The following is a 21,043-nucleotide window of genomic DNA, read 5'->3' as shown; positions in this document are numbered from 1 at the left end:
TGCTAAAAAATGAATGAGTGTGATTGGATATCAAGAACTGACAGAAATGTTACAGTTTTGTTTTTGACTCCTAAAAGTGCTTGAGGTTTTTAGGTATTTAAAAATTAGCAAACACATACATGTCTGGCTACTTACTTACATGCTCATTTCAGTAAATAATTTATTCTTAGAATTTGCAACATTTCCTATCAGACATGTGAGAAACAACCTCAATTCCTATAGCATTTGACTGTAAAATTGACTATGTGGTTTATGGCCATCTTGTTTCCTGCAAGGATAGCCCAGGAATTCATTTTTAATAAAGAACCCATTTAACTTTCCGTTTAAGAACTACAAATAGTCCCCAAAAAGCATGCTGACCACAGTCTGAAAATATGAAATGTTCTTTGGAGGGTTTTGGGTGTGGATGAGAGACACATTTTCATATTATTCAGTATGTCATCATCAAGTAATGTTTACAAACCCCAGCACCCTGGGGATGTGTGCAAGTGTTAGCAAGCAGATATTAGCAGTCAAGGAAAAATTATGACTGCTGCCTAAAAACATTTCCTCTGCCTCTCAGTTACATACAATATTGCCAGAGATCTCTTCTTTTCATTGTGTATAATTTGCCTGGTTTAGAGGACAGTTAATCCAAAGTCAAATTTGAAAATTGCTGAAAGAAATCCTTCATAAATGGCCATCCAAGAATCTTATGTCCATTTTAATGACTTTTTTTCTACTGAGAAATATCTAGCTATGAGTACTCTAAGAATACTATTTAAAATTATTCCTTATACTTGATTTAACATAATGTTATTTTCTTTGATCCAGATTCTCCATCCTACCTCTCCACACTAATTGAATCACATAGCAACTCCAAAACATATTAACTTCAAATTCTGAGAACTGACAAATCCTCTTACTTGAAACAGATGAATAAGGTGAGTCTTTTGTCTTGGTTAACTGATATTTAGAGAACAAATCTCCCCCCCTTTAGATAAAGTGTAACAGTTTTCAAACCTGGTTGAGATGTTCTTTCCAGAAAGACTAGTTAGAGCTTTTGGACTGGTTTTAAGTGGGCAAACAAAAATTTTAAAGCCACTTGAGTGATACTGCTGTCTTAATAGAAGATCCGATTCATAAAAATACTTATATAAGACTCATATAAACAACCAATGAGTACTTTTACTTCCAAAAGAGTTTTGTATCTGATTGGAACTTAATAATTTCTTTTCTTGGGTTCTTATTTATAAATGAGAAAACCTCAGGAATAGCATAATTTAGCAACATATTTAAGGTTTTAAATGAGGATCATTCCATCCTGAAAAATCACCATTGCTTTCAATAGTAATATTTGTATTGATGGAGCAATTATTTAGCGTATCGATGGTAGCAACCTCTTTTTTCCCCCCAGTACTTTCTACATTAAAATATTGTGAATCTTTAGCTCTTGTAACAGAAAAGGGTGTTGGAGAAGAGAGAAATCAAACTCAAAGTAGTTGGATATACCAATGGAACAGGATAGAAAATCTAGAAATATACTTGATTGCATATGATAATTTAGTAAATTATAGTATTTAGCATATGAGGCTAAATTAGTTATTGTTGTTAATCTCTTACTGTGCTTAATTTATAAATTAAACTTCAGCATAAGGGTGCATATACAGGAAAAAACATAGTATATATATATATATATATATATATATATATATATATATATATATATATATATAGGGTTCGGTACCATTTATGTGTGTTCAAGGAAAATCTTTTCCTATGTTATTGAGCTTGAGCTATCTTTGAGTCTTTTCTTTTTCCCAATATCAATTCTTACTATGCATATGGGTTTAGTGGCACAGTTGAGACTGTGGGAGGGGAATGTGCTTTTATTAAAAAAATAAAAAGTCTGCTGGAATAAGGTTTGTAAAACTGAGCCCCTTTTGAAGGGTTCATATCAGTTTACCATTGGTACAACTTCCTTTAGCCTTACAAACTCACAAGTGTAAATACTTCTTTGATGGTATGACCCCTGTAACATCTGTTCCAATGTGTTCAGAGCAATGAATCTGAATGAATGCAGAATAGGTAAAGTCAAGTTCCCATTAAATGCACTACTTATAAGTAAATGATTAGTGGTTAGAGAAAATGTTTTTACATTTCAGGTGCTTAGAGAAAAAAAAAAAGTATGAATGTAGGTTGTTGCATTTTGTGGGGGAGGGAGTTCATGGAATCCAAAACATTTCCAGATTACAAAAAAGTTCCTTTGATCCAAAATAACTGGGTTTCAAAAGTGAATTGATTCTGGTGCAAGAGTAAACATTCCAAGGAATGTGGTCATGTGCCTACTGATGCCCAAACTCTGACATCAACTTCATCTTGATATCAAAAGAATAGTAGAGTTTTCAGTGATGAATAGCACACTTACCTGTGGCTCGCTGAGAGGGCTCTGCATGTCTGATTTATTCAAAGCTACAGTTATCTAAGACTTGCCCACCTCAGGGTCAGCACTGGTGGCCTACCACCGGAAGTCTCAACTATATGGTAAGTTGGTGGCAAGGCTGAGGCCACAACTACCTGTCCATTCAGTAGAGTACGTGGGAGCCAGGCTCTTTTGCTCTTGCTTGGGAATAGGAGGTGCAATCCAGGCTCTTAAAAGCCATGCAGGCCTGCTTCATGAGCGATGGTTTCTTTCCTTATCCCTATTAATTTATGTCCATCTGCTAGTGAGTGGGGTAAAAAAAAAAAAAATGGCATTGGATTGGTCACCAGATATTTTTAGTTACCTGAAGGCAGAAAGCTTTCCTTTCATTATAAAATAGAGCATAGGGCAGCCTGGGTGGCTCAGCGGTTTAGCGCTGCCTTCAGCCCAGGGCATGATCCTGGAGATCTGGGATCGAGTCCCACGTTGGGCTCCCTGCATGGAGCCTGCTTCTCCCTCTGCCAGTGTCTCTACCTCTCTCTCTCTCTCTCTCTCTCTCTCTCTCTCTCTGTGTCTCTCATAAATAAATAAAATCTTAAAAAAATGAAAAATAAAATAGAGCATAGGTCAGGGTTAGAGGAGAAATATAGCTGGGTGTGAATAAGTACCTAGATTCTATAGATCATGAGTACATCAATCCTTATTAGATCAGCATGGGTCCCAGATAGCCCGACTCAGAAGTCATTATGGTGAAAGTAGAAGTCTTATCTTAGTAAACTTTTGTTTTTCTGATTCTGGCCTTTTTTCATCTCTTTGCTATGATTGGAAGGGCTTTACTATTGTGCTCAAACTTACATTTTCCTCTGCCTGACACACAGGTGGAAATCCAATTAATAAAACATAGTTTGATGGGGAAAAAAACTGATTGCATGCCTAAAAATGGAAAATAAATGTAAATGTAAGGAAAGCGGGCTTATAAAAAAAAAACTATTTAGCTCTGCTGCAAAGCACATTGGAAAATATGATGGGCTGGATTATTTAAGGAAAAATCTCCAGGCCAATTATTTAAACGGGGACAGTGGTTGACGAGATTGATTTCCGGTTAATAATGTCAGAGGTTATTCACAAGATTCAATGGATAAACTGAATATTATCTTTAAAAACCATTTAAATGCCTGATTTGCATGACAGAGATTTTGACAACCTGCACTACATTTGCTTGTTCCTTGACAGAAGAGATGCAATTTGCCATGTCCTTGGGGCAGGTAAAGAGGCCTCTGGTCTCTTTCAATTCAATATGGTGAAAAGGTTACCTGAACCACTTTAGCTAGAAGGTTCACCAAGGCCAATCTTAGGTGTAGACACAATCAGTGATTAACAATGCATGTAATTCCAGGATTGTCCATAAGGATTCATTTTGCCTTTGCTTCTTCCTTCCCAATTCCCGATGCCTGAAATCTTATCACCTGAGCTTCACCCAGTGTGGGTAAAACTTTGATTTCTGTCAAAATCAAATAAATGTTGAAAGATTAACAGTTAGAGTTGTGATGAAGCATGGATACTGGTGTTTCTCAGAGGTCTGCAGATGCAGGGGAATTCTCACTAACTGTATTCTTATTTCTGCAGACATGTAGCATTTTAGTGTTATAAAGTCAAAAGTTTTTTGCACTGGTAATTGACGTTCATTTATTTGGGAGGAAGTGAGAATTTTTTTTTTTTTTTGAGAATGTTTTTATGTTTTTCAAGTTTAGAAAAACATAGCTGCATGCCAGTGTCACTGGATGGTCTGGCCGTAGGTTTCATTGGGAGAGAGAGAGAAGAGGGTGTCTGGGAGAAAAACGGTGTGCAAGGATGAAATGACAGTGAAGACAGGTCCCTTCTTTTGTGCTGCCCATAGGATGGCTTTTGAGATAGAACTATGTTCTCTGACTGTTACAGACAGTTGGCCTGGAGCAAATGGAAAGCCAAGCTGGGAGTGAAACCAGGAATACATAAAGGACAAAGGGTGGGAACTGAAGGTAGGAATGGAGCCATCATGGAAGGCCTGGAAGCAGCTCCTTGGCATTGTCTTTCCTTTAAAAAAAAAAATCATCAATGCTGTCTCTCTTTCAGCAGGCTGTTTGTCTTGGGACTTCTGCACAGCCAGCTGAATGGAATGTGGGGCCAAGAAAATGGAGAAGCTGAATCACCAAACATTGTGTCACTCGTCCAAGATCACACAGGAAGGTAACGTAATGTCAGAGTTGACAAACCACAGAGTTGTCCTGGCTTCTTGCTCACAGCTTTGGCCCTCGGATGCTTCACTGTCCTTAGTCCATCTCAAGCATGAACTCCATGACCCAGGATTATCTGATCACAGCTAATAGGAAGGGTTTCACACTTTCAAATGGTCTTACTATAATTCTCCCTACCCCTCACTTCCTTCCAGATTTAGATTCTTACTCTTCTTATTTCATTGCTTTTTTTTTTCTTTGTAAAGGTGGAAATATTAGATAAGCCATCTTTGTCTTCAAACTTTAAGCAGATATCATAACTGAACAGGTATATCAGGAGCCTCTTTTTTCCTCTTCCAACACACAGGAAGGATGGCCTTCATGAAAGATCTATTGCCCCATGGCTCTTCATTTCTGCATCCAGTTGTTCTTAACTTGTAAGCCATTGACACTTTAGGCCATCTAAAGGAGCCTAAGGACTCCTTCTCCAGAGGTTTCAAAATGCTTAAAATAAAACACAAAGAATTACATGTAATCACAAAGGCAACCAATTATATTGAAGTATAATGTTCAAACCATTAAAACACCAAATTTCTGACATAGCCATTTATGTGCAGATAATACTTAAATCACAAGACATAGTGGCAAATAGAATCATTATCATAATTTCAAAATGGCAGGAGAGTAAGTGATATATGAAGATTTCTGTAATTGCTGCAGTGTGATAAAAGACTATCTGTGATTTCTGTTACCAGTGAGTCATAGGAAGAGTCACTATGGTTTGTTGCTTACATTCATAATTGAAGACAATGATAAATTTCAGTTTGAGGTTAGTGAAAATAAAGATGTCTTTTTTTTATTCAAGTTCACAGACTCTCTGAATTTTATCCAAGGACCCCAGATTGAGAACCCCTGGCCTAGAAGAGTTGATGTTATATTGTACCTGATAAATTTTCTTTTTGACTAATTATGAGAACAGGTTTGTGTATAGATGATTCAACTAAATTTTTAAATCTTTCCTCCCAAATTCTTCCCCCAAGCCCCAAATTTTAATTTTTCATTTGCAAAGGTATACCTAAGCAACCTTTGATATCATGCCAGGAAAGTGGCAAGATTGATTCCAGTCGTAACTTTATTTCCCTCCATTCTCTTGATGTGTTAAACATCAGAGAGGCTGAAATTGGTATTGCTGCCTCAGCCAAGGTAACTAAATGGCCTCTGTCTTGGGGGCTCAATTCTCTACTTCCTCTGGCAACTCTTTAAGCCAGGGAGTGTATATAACACGCCGTTCCCACATGTTTATGTAGTATTTCTTCAAAGGACTTCTTAAAACAGATGTTGCCTTCCCATAAGGGAAGCCTCTGGATGCTTCCATAGAAAGTAGATCATGCTGTTTCTGACTGCATTTGGGGGAACAAAATCCAATTCTCTGATGTTGGTTTTTCCATTGGAATTCTTGGCTACAAGGTACATAGGTATAAACATATGCCCACCTAATTTCATTTTCAGTCTTCCCAATAATCTGTTTTAAGTATATTTACTTTACATTTCTATTCTAACCATTTCTGTTAATCCAAAAGTTGTGTCATTCATTTGCTTGTACTTTATAAGAAAGGTTCTCTTATTGGGGGATATTGTCCTGGATGCCATGCCTGCCACTGTGTGAGTCAGAGGCAAAGGAAAAAACTCCAAGGAATAAAACTAAATGGATTCTTGAATCTTATAACTAGGCAAAGTTGTTCCTAAGCAATCAGTAAATTTAGAACACTTAATGAATACAATGGTTCCCATAGTTATATATCAAAAACTAAACCGTTTCACCAAAATACGTACCTCGCATATAAATTGGATGCTGTTGTTTAATTAAAAGTACTGCCCCATTTCCTTTTATCCTTGTCTCTAAGTTACTGCTGTTCTTCACTGTGGATGTGGGTGTTGCTTCCTGTAGTGTGTATTACCACAGCTCTCATCTTGGTGTCTTTGTGCTGTGACTTGCATGCCGTTAACATTCAGAGACAATATGTCCTGTTGTTCCACACTACTATTAGTTGGCCAGCACTGAGAGACTTGCCAGAGCTATGCTGGTAAGTGTTTAACAACAGGCTCTCCAGGGGAAATAAAGGCCAGATTTGTAGCATTTGCCAAATTTTGTGGTGTATCCTCCCAACATGAATGATTTCAGACTGCCAAAATGACTTCAGTGAACACAGAGTCGGGAAAAGATGAGCACAGGCACAAGTGAGCCAGGGCAAACCAGCTCCAGCACCTCATTCTAGATTCACTCTTCCCTGTGGCTGAGAGCTGTATTTGTCTATATCTTTTTCTCCCCCTGTCTTTTTGTTTTGAGAGAGCTGAGGGAAGGGAAAGAGAGAGTCAGAGAGAGACAAAGAGAGAGGTGTTCTTTATCTTGAAGCTGATTTCTGGCACTGCAGTTTTGGGAACAGTTAGCATTATATGGCCTCGTCGTAGGCAAATTTATGTTCTGTTTTAATGTTGTTCATTACTGCTGATGTCACCTACTCAATGACTCCAGAAACTAAATGTGACATCTGTTAGAGATGCAAGTCTTACACTTACCTTGATCCAAGTCTCACACCAGCTTTTTGTAGACCACACATGTTCCTTTTAACTAAGGAAGCCAGAAAAAAATTTCTTCTGATGAAGCAGGATCCATGGCTCTCTTTTGGTATTTATGCAAGTATTCTCTTGAAGGAAATAGTCTTGGAGCAGGAAAACTTCATCTTTATTTTTTTTAAACTTATTTTTATTTATTTATGATAGACATAGAGAGAGAGAGAGAGAGAGAGAGAGGCAGAGACACAGGCAGAGGAGAGGGAGAAGCAGGCCCCATGCCAGTAGCCCAACGTGGGACTCGATCCCGGGACTCCAGGATCGCGCCCTGGGCCAAAGGCAGGTGCGAAACTGCTGAGCCACCCAGGGATCCCCCAAAACTTCATCTTTAAAATAGTTTCAGTACACTAGGTGAAATCAAGGTGCACTGTGTCTACAGAACTTTCCCAACCTACCAAAACTGTTGAAAGGAAAGTGGTGTTGATATAGCATAGACTTACATTGGTTCCTAATGCTTACCACTTTCTTTCCTAAGGGCTCGTAAACTCTTCTAAAATTACAAAAAGGATGCTGGCCAGTGGCTTCGTTCTATTCCTTTTTTGGAAACTGGGATTGTCCGGGACTCCATGGTTGTCACTCAATCATCCTGGTTTTTTCTTATTAACAAAACACTGTCCCAGATTCTAAATTCTAATTATATACTGTATATTGAAATACAATTCACATACCATGCAATTCACCTATTTACAGTATGCAGTTCAGTGGTTTCTAATATATTCAGATTTGTGCATCCATCAGTACCATCAATTTTAGAACATTTTTACCACCCCTACAAGAAACCCCATATCTGTTAGCAGTCATTTCCCATCCTTCCCTCCTCAGTGGCCCAGGAGACCACTAATCTACTTTTGTCTATATAGATTCGGCTTTTCTGGACATTTCATGTCAACAGAATAATATAATACGTGGTCTTTTGTGACTGGTTTCTTTCATTTAGCATAATGTTTTCAAAGTTCATCCAAATAGTGTCATGTATCAGTACTTCATTCCTTTTTGCAGAATGATTCACCAAAATTTTTTTGTCAGTCTTTCATCTTCCTTGAAATTCCTTGGAATTTTTAATTTTGATGAATTAAAAAATATATATTTTCTTTTGTTGCTTGTGCTTTGTGTCATTTCTAAAAATCCATTACCCAATCCAAGATCATGAAGTGTAATTGTTTTCTTTTGACAGTTTTATAGATTTAACTCTTAAATTTAGGTTTCTGATTCATATCATATTATTATTTTTTGACATAGTATGAGGATGATCAACTACATTCTTCTCTATGTAGATGTCCAATTATCCCAGCACTATTGGTGAGGAGATTAGTCTTTCCCCATTAAATTGTCTTTGCACTCTTGCTGGAAATCAAGTGACCATTGAGTCAAATCTTGATTTAGCTAAGTGCCCCTTAAGAAACTCCCAGGTCAACACTCAGGCAACTAGCAGCAAGTCAACTTTATTACCAGTTCTCCAGATATCATTGAGGTTAATTTAAATCCATATATCACAAAGGGAGGAGTTGTATCTCCATGTCAGCCAGAAAAAAAGTTGTACCAAAGTGCCCTAGGACATTGTTCTTGACCTTGTTCTGTTTAGCATTTTATTGATGACTTGAGGGATACATGCTTATTAAACATTCAGAGTTTAATGTTATTGTCAAAGTTTATTGCCAGAGTTTAATATTAAGTCAAAGCTTAAAAGAAAATTATTCAATACTACATATAATGGAATTAAAACTCAAAGTATTGTTCATAGGCTAGACAGCTAGAGTGAAATGAACAAAATGAAGGCAAACTGAATAGGTACTCTTAGTTGCAAAAATTAATTATATATATGTATTGGGTATTGGAGACTTGCCTGGAGTCTTTAGGTAATAGAATTATAGGTCCTAGATTTGGGAGTTGATATAGTCCCACTGTAGTTTGCATTAGTTCCTCCATATATTCAGGAAGACCCTTACATCGGCCCTGAAATCTCCTGGATACTACCATGTAAAAACTTGGCAAGAAGTTTATGTAACTAATAGGATTTTAACTATTATTTCTGGGCAAGGTACGCTAAGGCCTAAGAGCTCCTGATAAGAAAAGGATATACATATATATCTGTATACATACACATGTATGCATACATATACACATGTACATAGATAAGTAGAAGAATTATACGGTTTCTAAAAATGCTTTGTCCAGTGTTTTCTTTTTGTTCAATAATTATATGGCTAAAATTTTTGGTAGCTAATAGTCCCTCTCTGTGCATTTCATTTGCTTACTTGCTGATAGATGTGTATGTTTTATATATATATATATATATATATATATATATATATATATATATATACAGATTAAGGAGAAATTTTTTAACCCACAATTTTTTTAAAAAAGTAAAATACAAGCTTTTATTAGAAATTAGTGTGAGCCCTAAATTTCTACTCTAAGACTATAAAAGAAACCAAATCATTCTTTTCCTCTCTCCCTAATGCCACCATCATCCCAGGACAGTTGTATGATGTTTCTTTTTCTTTCTTTCTTTCTTTCTTTCTTTCTTTCTTTCTTTCTTTCTTTCTTTCTTTCTTTCTTTCTTTCTTTCTTTTCTTTCTTCCTTCCTTCCTTCCTTCCTTCCTTCCTTCCTTTCTTTCTTTCTTTCTTTCTTTCTTTCTTTCTTTCTTTCTTTCTTTCTTTCTTTCTTTCTTTCTCTTTCTTCTTTGTTTTTATGTTTCTTTAACCTGGAATAAGTCTGGGTATCCCCATTCTATCTTGCAGCCTTTTAATAATTTTGGGGATCTGAAACTTTAGTATTTGAATACCCTAAACCTTTAGTCAAAGAGTCCAGATTCAATGCACCTCTTTGTTACTAATAGGGCTTGAAGGTGAAAACAGAGCTATGAGCATCACTGCCTCATATCCTTCAGCTTAACCAGAATATATTGTTCAATTGTAAGTGCAAAGACACCAGAATGATACTAGCAAAGTAGGGAACATTTGAGGGAAGGCAAAAGAGACTGTTAGAGATACAGAAGCATATGAGATGAGGAAAGTTAGTGAAAAAAATGAAATGGTCTACTGTGGAGAAGAAAAGATTAAAGAAGATGTGATGGTTATATTACATATTAAAGCAGCTATTATGTTTTATAGAGGAATATCCCGGTTAATCTAGATTTCTTTCTAACTGTGGATATCACTACTAGGAATGAACACCATCTCTGAGCCCTCTAAAGCAAAAATTTGAAGTCTACCTACTGGAAAAGCTATGAAAGAGATGGAGGAAATGATAGGGCAAGCTCCCTTTCAAATATAAATGTCTACAATTCTCTTTGTCTATTACTGCCACAAAGCTACAAGCACTTGGCTCTAAACATAGGTTTTCTTGTTCTCAATAACTCAAGAGGCCAAAAATAGTGTTACACTCTGCTCTGCCCTAAGAGATAGAGCTGGGCATCTCTTTTCTCATCTAGCCACAGCCCATATATCACTTCTTTCCACAATGATATCAAAAAGCTTACTCATTCTCCCCAAAACCATTTTTTAAAAGTAGCAGAACATCTGGCCTTTGGTTTAGCATTACATTCATTGGAGAAAACCCATTCCATTTTTATAAAAATTAAATCATACTTTAGGGTTTTCCACCCCTGTTGCTTCTGCAGAGGTGTAGCTGGGCCTTTGCATGAGAATATGAGCCCCTAAAAACATCCATTTCTTGGCAAGTGGTAAAGGTTGGGTGGGCCAAATACCTGCTTCTTCTTGGAAGGTGTTACTGCATGAAAGCAAAATGCTACTACAGAACATCTTTTTATTTTTTCTTGATTATATCCTGGTTAATCTAGATCAACAATACCAAAAATAGTAGTAGTGCTTGTGTCAAAATATTCATATTCTGATATGACCAGTCTCATGTGTATCCTCACTGTGAATAGAAAATAAAAAAAGAATATGTTCATTCTTTCTGATCCCTAGGCTTATTTAAATTTTAAACAAGGAAATCTGTGATTCTATAGTATTAGAGAATAAGTGGTGGCTATAAACACACACACACACATTTGGACAATTTTAGTAATGGTGTGGCTTTTTCATTTTTATTTTTTAAAATCTAAGATGCCAGGCTTCATAGATTGATAAGTTATAAAATAATAATTCTTACCTTTTCCTTTTCTCATGCACCCTGACCCTTCTCTCTTAAACATGCTACACAGAATGCTAGGTACAGATTAACAACAAGAAAGAAGAAACTGTACCTATTTTTCAGTGCTATTATCATGAAAATATAACAAAATGTATTGTATATTTGATGGCAGAATCAAATATGTCCTTCAAATTATTTGGTTGAAAGGGAAGTGTCACTTTGTCACCTTTTCCTTTCACACACACACAAGCATTGAGTAAGAGACATTTTTATATTTTTCAACTGATAAAAGGAGAAAACTTGGCATGTTCTAGGCAATTAATTGCAAAGGATGTGTAAAAGTTTAGATAATAGGTTCAAATGAGTTCTTCCTTCAATCTGAAAACAGCTTCTGCAGAAATATTTATAACCCATAAGGCATGAACTAGAAAGGAGATTATCCTTTGAAATACGGGAGTATAAACATGCATCATCAGTTTATTGGTTCCTCTTAAAAAAGGAAATATTTTGGGAGTTCCTGGGTGGCTCAGTGGGTTAGGCATCTGCCTTCAGCTTGCGTCATGATCCCAGAGTCCTAGGATCAAGCACACACTTATACTATAAGTTCCTTCCGCTGAGCAGGAAGCCTGCTTCTCCTCCCTCTGTCTGCCACTCCCCCTGCTTGTGTGCTCTCTCTCTCTGTCAAATAAAAAAATAAAAAATAAAAAATAAATAAATAAATAAATAAATAAATTAAAAAAAAAAAAAAGGAAATATTTTTGAGAACTCTTAGAAGAGCAGCAGGGAAAGGTACAAAACTTGAATTCTCATCCCAGCACTGATAATGCTCAGTTCTCTGAGCTGGAACATTTTTCTTAACCTCATAGAATCCTAATTTTTTCACCTGTAAAATAGACATTCTAAATGTTACAGAGTAGGATTATTGGGAAGATTTTATACATTAATATCTGTAAAGTATTTGGCATGATTTTTAGCTAATAGAAATAAATCTTTGGCTTCAAAAATAAATTGGAATTCGATCTCTTGTTTTTTGACTTTTTTATGGTTGACTATATCATTATTAAAGGTAGCACATGCATTTGTGATTAAAAATAAAAATAATGTGTGGATTTGAGAGAGCTATATATTTGGAAGGATATGCACTTATTAATAAACACACATCATTCATTTAATAAGCAGAAAAATAGTAGCACTCAATAACTATTGAAGCCCTTCCCATGAATGTCTTTTTTTTTGTACTGAAATATAACTGACATACAGTGTTATATCAGTTTCAAGTGCACAACATAGTGATCCAACAATTCCATGCATTACGCTATGCTCACCATGACTCTAGCTACCATCTGCCATCGTACAATATTATTACAATATTATTGACTGTATTCCCTATGCTGTACTTTTCATCCCCATAACTTATTTCTTTTATAACTGGAATTTTGTACCTCTTCACCTATTTCTCCTGTCTTCCCAAACCCCTCCCCTCTGGCAAACACTAGCATGAATGTCTTTTAATAGCGCTAAATTATCACATCAAAAACTCGATGAGTTTGGACAGCGAAGTGCAAAATTTTATACCATAAACTCTACAGTCCCACTGGAGACACAGAAAGCTCACGTCCTGCTCCATATGGTGGACAGCCTTCCCCAGCAGCTCACTTGGAAAGGGTAACAACATTGGCACTTCTGCAAAGTGGCCATTAGGAAGCTTTTGCTTTGCTGACAGGGAGTGCATCTGGGTGAGTTTCAGTTTTAAGTGATCCCAAGCTAGTCTATACAATCTAAAAAGCTGGTGAATGTTCAGCAGGATAAATGGGTGTAGCTTTGAAGAAAGAATGTTGGAATCAGACAGAGCTGGCTTAGGACACTGGAGGTCTTGTTCAATCTTGACGGTATTGTTTAATTTCTCTGAATTTCCATTCTTTTATCTATCAATAAATGCCAGGCTATTTGCCTAGAATAAAAAGAATATCTTCTATTTTAACACTTCCCTCTTCACACAGACTTCACATTAAGCCAGGAAGGGCTCTTCCATCAGTGTTTCTGACCTCCTGTTTTGGATCAGCTTACATATTACCTCTTCAGAGAGGCCTTCCCTGACCTGCCTTATTATTTTCTGTCTCATATCACTTGTCATAATTGAAAATCGTTTCATTTGTTTGGTTTAATTGCCATTTGCTCAGCTATCTTACTGAAATAGAGGTTCACAGAGGGACTATAGCTCTTTTGCTCACCACCATATTCTGAGGGCTCAATAAAGTGCCTGAGAGTATTCAGTAAAGGGTGTTGCACAGATAAATTAGCATTTACAGGATTGTCGTCCAAATTTGATGATATTATTTATGACATACTATAAGTTCCTGATAAAGTAAATCTTTTTAAAGATTATCTTTAGGGGCAGAATTGGCACAAGATACATCAAGTTCAATATGCTAAAGTAGCTGTACATGGGCTATAGAAGCAAAATATGGTCAAGTCATTATCCACGTGGAGTCAGTCATTGCCGACCCACTGAGGGGCCAAGTTATCCCCTCAAGCAGACAAGAATGCCTCCTATTTAAAGTTATCCCCAGGGGCACCTGGGTGGCTCAGTTGGTTAAGCATCTGCCTTTAGCTCAGGTCGTGTCCCCGGGGTCTTGGGATTGAGGACCCTTCTGCGTATCTGGGCTTTCTGCTCCACTAGGTTCCTTGCTCAGTAGGGAGTCTGCTTCTCCCTCTCCCTCTGACCCTCCTCCCTGCTTGTGCTCTCTCTCTTGTTCAAATGAATTAACAAAAAAATCTTTGAAAAATCTAAAAGATTTCAAAAACCAAACATATCCCCAACTTTAGAGGCACCAGGAGCCATTTTTGAAGTTTTCATTTGCTAGATACCAGCCAGGACAAGATGTTACCCTCAGCATTTACTCAGCATTTTCTCACTCCACTTACAGTATTGTAAAAATTGTCATTTCAAATGTGATCATGCCTCCCTTATCCAAGTTTAAAACAGGTGGGCTTTTCCTTTCACTTTTTCTTGGGGCAAATAAAGTTGCCTCAATGGGCCTACTCTGTATTTTCAGTAAAAACTGCTATAATTTAAAACCCACTGGAAAAAGGTAGTTAAGCTGTTGAAGGATGCTTCTACTCTATTTTTCCAATTGATGATTCCACTCCAGGTCTCTCTAAATAAATCCAAGCAGATTATGGGAGAAAGGAGGGTTCTACAGATGTCTTCTTAAAATAGGAAAAAAGCCAGTAAAAACTAATGATCTAACAACAAACAGCTGCCAATTCTGTGTCACTGAGTCATCTTCTATTGGGAAGTGTTTGGATTTCATTAGGCTTTTAAGTGCCGCAGGCTGATTTATTATTTTCATTTTTATTTTCTTAGTGGGTTGTCATGAAACTTCACATCATTAATATGAAGAATAAAGTGCCAAATAAGCTATAATTTCCTAGATGAGTACAGTAATGATGATAATAATAATCACTGAAGGCTCTCACATTTATTTATATCAACTGATCTCCAAGATGGCACAAAAATCATCCTTTAGAATATTTAATCACCTTCCTACATCATCTTCCAATCTCTGCTTTCATTCTGATCTCTCATAGCTTTTTTTCCTTGTGATACTCAACCCACATCCAACACCTAAGCTCAGCCTTCTTCCTAACATGGTTCAAATCAGTACGTTCCCCTTCATTTTTTGACAGGAATTTTCTGTGCAATATTTATTGTGTCATCTCTAAGGATACCATCATGAAAATCACAAGTAACTTCTGACAAGGGATTAAATAAAGTTACATGGAGAAAATAAAATAAAGCTGCTTATTTTAGGACACTGGTCAAATGGAAAGTTTAAGGTACTACTGGAGTTTTTGTATGTTTTCTCTGATTAGAAAAATTATTCTCTACTATATGCCTTCAATTAATATGTGCTACTGGTTCTCCAAATGGTCAGGCATTTATGTTCACACATGCCTACTTTCTCAGTGATGAAAGATGCTGCTAAAGTAAAATGTTTCATGGTTTGGGGGAAATCCTATGAAGTCCTTTGACCCGTGAATATAGACCCCAAAGAGAAATTGTGTTGTGCCCAGTAGTCTAACAGTCTAATTAATTGCCGTCTCATGTCTTAGGAGTTGAAACACTTAGATTATATTTTTTTCATTTTTGTTTTTGGTATGCAACAATATAAATACTGGGTAGATTACTTCAGAGAATATTGAAACATAAATTCATGGAAATCTCAATCCTTCATCGGCAAAAGCAATCTGATTCAAGTGAATGTCTAGGTAAGTACTTTTTTGAAACTATGACCCAAAGTAAGAAATAGATATCATAGACCTCAATACACACAAGCACACACATCATGGCTAAAGCTAAAGTTTGGTGAAATCATAGCCTCATTGGATATGAGAGGTGAGTGTGCTTGTCATGTTAATGGTATCATAAAGGGTCAATGTGGTTGAAGCAGAGTGGAGGAAGGTGGTAGGAGATAAGCTCAGAGTAATGAAGGTACCCAGGTCATGGAGCATCATGTAGGTTTTCAGCTCCTATTCTAAGTGTGTAATGAAAACTTTGAGAGATTTTTAGCTGAGAAGTGACATAGTATGACTTGGTTTCAACAAGGTCATTCCAATGGCTATGTCATGAATAGGATGTAAGAGGCCAAGTGTGGAAATTGGGACACCAGCTAGGAGCCAATTTGATTATGTGGATGAGGAATGATGGTAGTGGGACTGGGGCAGTGGTGGTGAAATGGGTAAAGAAAAAGCCAAAACAGTCTGTTTCTACATATATGGTGAAGATAGAGCCACCTTGAATGATTGGATATGTGATGTGAGAAAAAGACATACAAGTCAAGGACAACCGCCAGTTAATCTAAGCAACTTGACAGACGAGGTGCTATTTACTGAGATTGGAAAGATAGAAGAAGAGCAGATTTAGAGGAAGAAAACAGTATAGTTTACATTTGAGCTGCCTATTGGACATCAACTAAAGATGTCTCATTGGAGGCCAAAAATATTAGTCTCAGATTCATGAGCAAGGACCTGGCTGGATGTACATTTGAGAGTGGTCAAAATATGTTGATATTTAAAGAACTAGTATTAGGAATCCCCAGTTACCAAAAGAGTCAACATGAACTAAGAAGGAAAAGATCTTAGTTTCAATTTCTCCTAAAAATAACCCTATGACAAGGACTTGAATGAACGCAATTTAACTGAAAGGTGGGATCCTGAAAATACAGATAAGGAAGTGGGAAAGGAAAACAAGGAAAGGATAAAAACCAATTAAAGGAACAAATTGTGTGTTTATAAGCTGATTTCCACCAAGGACAACTGAAGTTCAATTCCACTAAGGACCCTCTGAGGGACCCAATAGAACACCCTTCAGAATTGGCCTGCCAAGGAGGCAAGAATCTGCCATCTTTATTCAGCAATTCCCATCTTCATTCTTTGAGGATGCTGGTGAGGGTTTTAAATCCCTGGATCTTCAAGGCCTCAGGAGCTAGAGAAAGTCCTTAGGCAGAGGAACAGAGAAATGAACTTGGGGACATGGGGCAGGGTATCAAAGGGTTTGGCTCCAGGTCGGAATAATGAGGCCTGTTTAGAGACTCAGAACATGAGGAGGCTCCAGCAAAGGAGATTGAGAAAGAGGGACAAGTGGTAAGAGGAAAGCTAGAAGAGTTGTGGTGGCTGAAGTCAAGGAAAACAAGTCCAGAAGGGAATGGTACTGAGTCCTGGTCAATGGATTTTGCATCACAGGATTTGAGAACCATTTCACTGCAGTGGGCCAAGATGAAGACCTAATAGGATTATATTCAAGAGAAGGGAGGAGTTGGAAACAAACAACTAGTTTGGGAAACTTATTGGAAGATTGTTGCTATAAAAAGGAGCAGGGGAAGGAGAAGGAGGCTGGAGAGGTTATAGGATGTTCTTACTGTGAAATCCACTCTAGGGTGGAATGAAAAGAAGAGATCTGATATATGTTGAGATTTCTGGCACAATGAAGAGGCAAGTATCCATTGGTTTTACAATGCAAATAATGAAGTAGTCTACGTATAGGGTCTATGGCTATAGGCCTTGCATGCACTTTGCTGGTAACCTAGAGGATGAATAGGATCAAAATCATACTTAAAATGATTAGCCTATTAGAGGCTTTGTTTTTTAAAAAATGACATTTTAATGTGTGGTAACTGAACAATAATAGTCATCGTGCTTATAAATTGACTTGGCACAGATGAAGATTATCCTTATCCTATGCAAAATACATATTAAAAGCACATAGAGCATTTCATATCAACTTAAAAAATAAAACCATGGTGGTGTGTGCACATGGGTTTATATGGGTGTGCATATGGGTGTGTGTGAAATGATAATTTTATCAAATATGGTTAAACAAATTCCGAAAGGCATTTAGTATTATTAACCTTCTTCTTTTTCCCATGTTATTCATTGTCTGTATGCTTCTCATGTCTGTTAGTTGATTTTACAAATTAACCACCTCTGATGACTCTAGAGCTGCTTAACAATAATTTGACATATCAGAAAGAAATTCTGCTCACGAGCCCTTGATGATAAGGTAGCATTGACACGTGGGTGTTTATGCTGTAGAACAAATGGAGAGTAGTGACATTACAAATCTTACAGATTGGAACAAAATTGTTATGAGGTTGTACAAAACATAAAAGGAGAAAAAGTTGCTTAGAAAAAAAGCAAAGCCAAGACACTCTCCATTCAAAAGCTATATTCCATTAGTGTTCCTTGAAAATGGCAATTTTTTATACTGTATCTGAATGTGGAACTTTTACAATACATTTATTTCACAAATATTTAGGTTTTTATGATAGACACTACTTTCAAATGCCATTCATAGAGAATTTGCAGAAATACATAGAAGTAATGTTCAACACTAAGCATGTCTAACATTGATCTGACAAGGTGATTCAAGACTATCTTTGAAAACAGAGTCACCAAAGATGACTCAATTCACTCTGTAGTTTGAAACCCAATGGAACTAGTTATGCAGAAAAGATACAAAAACAAATTTGAAGTTGTGGTCATACCACAGATGAGTGCCTCCAGTATAATGCTGATGTTGAAAAATTAAACATTAGCCAGCATGCAGATGTTAGACATCAACACTGTGTGTCTGTGTATGTGTGTGTGCATGTGTAAAACTAGTTGGAATGATATACAGCAAATAATAGCCACTTTCAGAAAATAAATCACTGTATTAAGTTATGAGAAATAATGTAGTAATTTAAAATCCAATTCCACTTTTCTTTAAAAATATTTGGGTAGTATTGAAGGTATTTTTTTTCCTCTGGAAGGAAAATAGTCTCCTGCTAAAAGTCTGCCTTACATTTACCATTTTGTCTAGTTGTAGCTGGCCCAAGGACTGAGCAGCTGACATGAATGCCTGAGGTCAGTGGGCAGGAGTGCATATGAGGACATTGCCTTAAATGGTGGAGAGAAGCAGGACCCCTATCTTCACATTCATGTCAAGAAGGACAGCCATTGCCTAGCTCCAGGTGACTTCTTCCAAGATGGAATGCACAACATTTCCCAGTTTTTGGAGAGAAGCTCCTTTCCCCCTCTCCAATTTGAGTTTTCATGTGAAATACCTTAATTTTAAATTATGGCTCAATTTTTAGAAGACCCTTTGCAGTTAGTCTACACAAACCATATCCAAAGAGCAGATTTCACGCACAGGCAGCCAGTTTGCAAACTCGGTTCCACTCAGACCATACACAGACAACACAGCAAGCTTTGGGCCTGATTTTACATTTTGTATTTCTTGGAACTGCCATAGCTTCTTTTTTTTTTTTTTAATATTTATTTATTTATTTATTTATTTACTTATTTATTTATTATTTATGATAGACAGAGAGAGAGAGAGAGAGAGGCAGAGACACAGGAGGAGGGAGAAGCAGGCTCCATGCCAGGAGCCTGATGCGGGACTCGATACCGGGACTCCAGGATCGCGCCCTGGGCCAAAGGCAGGCGCTAAACCACTGAGCCACCCAGGGATCCCTGCCATAGCTTCTTAAATGTACAGAAGACACTCTTTGTTAGCAGGTTTAGGAAGAATAATTTAATGGTTAATTAAAAGTTGTACATGTAAAAGTCTGGGAAAGAACACAGGAAATCTTCTGGAGTGTTGGAAATGTTCTAGATCTTGGTGACCTGGGCCATGGGACCAGCGTATCCATATATAAAAAGTCATTGAGCTGCACACTTAAGATTCATACATGTCACACATCTGTCTGTATGTGTAGAGACATACACATATATCTCCCCACCAACAAACTATCAACTTTGGAACTTCAAAATAATCAGATGTAATCAGATAGCAACTTCAGTGCAGGGGTACACAGGGCAATGGGCTCCACTTTGGAGCATGCAGCTTAGACAAGGCCAGTCTGAGCAACCCTTGTGTTATATGTAGTGGAAGAAAAGACGTCACAAAACAGAAAAGATGAAAACTAGTCTTCTCTAGATCCCCACCATCCATCCCCCCACCCCCGCCAGTATATTCCCATTCCATTCAGTGGCTGGTAGGCTCCTCCTTCCTATTTAAGTGGAAGCTCATTTCAGATAAGCTTCATTAACTTTTTCTCATGAGTCACAATGGACAAAGGATTTGACTGAAAGAAAGGTGCACTCAGGCAAGAGTTATAAATCCATTTAATGCTGGTAAAGGGTACATCTGATTCCACATATGTCTGTAAGAACTGAGGGGGATGAGCTTCCCAGGACACAGAGGAGGCTGGGTGCCCTTCTAAAACATCCTGCTGTGGTTGCTTCAGCCCCATCTGGATGGGCGTCCCGTCTGGTACATTAAGAAACCTCTTTGTGGTCCCCTTTCAGAGTAGGGGTGGGATAGAGAATTGTTGGATGCTCTGATTGCATGTTTGTCTGCTCACCAGGCACAAGCAACTGGTATCACCCCAGCACATTCCCAAGTGTGTATCTCAAGACAGGGAGGAAATTTGCCAGGTCCCAATTCGAAGCATGTCAGTGTCTTCACTGGCTCAACTTCTGGTCTCCTGGGTTCTATGATGGCAACATCAGTTTCGCCAACATTCACCAGTTCCTGTGGGGCACACAAAAATGAGTGAACCATAATCTTTGCTGTATTAGTTTGCCAAGGCTGCGGTAACAAAGTACCATAAACTGGATAGCTTAGAACAACAGAATTTTATTGTCTTGCTGTTCTGAAGTCCAGAAGTCTGAAATTCAAGGTATCAGCAGGACCAGTCTCCCTCAGGAGGCACTGGGGAAGGATCTGTTGCAGGCTTCTCTCTCAGCTTCTGATAGTTTCTTGGCTTGAGGCAGCCTAATGTCAGTCTCCACATGATGTACTCCCTGAATGCTGTCTATGTTCAGATTTCTCCCCTTTTTAAGTACTCCTGTCCTATTGGATTAGAGGTCCACCCTAATGCAGTATGACTTCATCTTACCTAATTACACCTGCGAAAAAGGCCCCATTTTGAGGCAATGGGGCTTAGGACTTCAATTTATGAATTTGGGTAGGGGGACTCAAGTCAGCCCATACTTGTCCCTCCAAAAGTTTATGATCCACTTAGGGAAAGAGTTATATATGTCACTGAAGTTTGTTATAAATCACTAGTTACCAGGGTGAAGTTGTACTGGAATTTGTTTCCATAGCAAGGATTTTTCTAACAATACCTACCTACCAACTGTTGGTTT

General features: G+C 37.5%; 1 long non-coding RNA gene across 5 annotated transcripts in view; it reads left to right on the top strand.

Annotated features, from left to right (window-relative positions):
• Positions 1-19,449, top strand: part of LOC144305754 (uncharacterized) — a 66,824-nt gene extending 47,375 nt beyond the window's left edge. For 2 of the 5 annotated variants that reach the window (XR_013372822.1, XR_013372824.1), the window contains 5 exons: positions 814-923; positions 4,514-4,627; positions 15,038-15,187; positions 15,534-15,619; positions 18,711-19,449. This is a non-coding gene — a long non-coding RNA (uncharacterized LOC144305754). The remainder of the gene's footprint in view (positions 1-813; positions 924-4,513; positions 4,628-15,037; positions 15,188-15,533; positions 15,620-18,710) is intronic. The other 3 variants (XR_013372823.1, XR_013372826.1, XR_013372825.1) reach the window with 3 other exon arrangements.
• Positions 19,450-21,043: the final 1,594 nt, after the last annotated feature.

Source organism: Canis aureus, chromosome 36 (genome assembly GCF_053574225.1).
Source record: "Canis aureus isolate CA01 chromosome 36, VMU_Caureus_v.1.0, whole genome shotgun sequence".
In the NCBI taxonomy this organism is placed as follows: Eukaryota; Metazoa; Chordata; class Mammalia; order Carnivora; family Canidae; genus Canis; species Canis aureus.
This window is presented reverse-complemented; position numbering and strand designations above follow the sequence as displayed.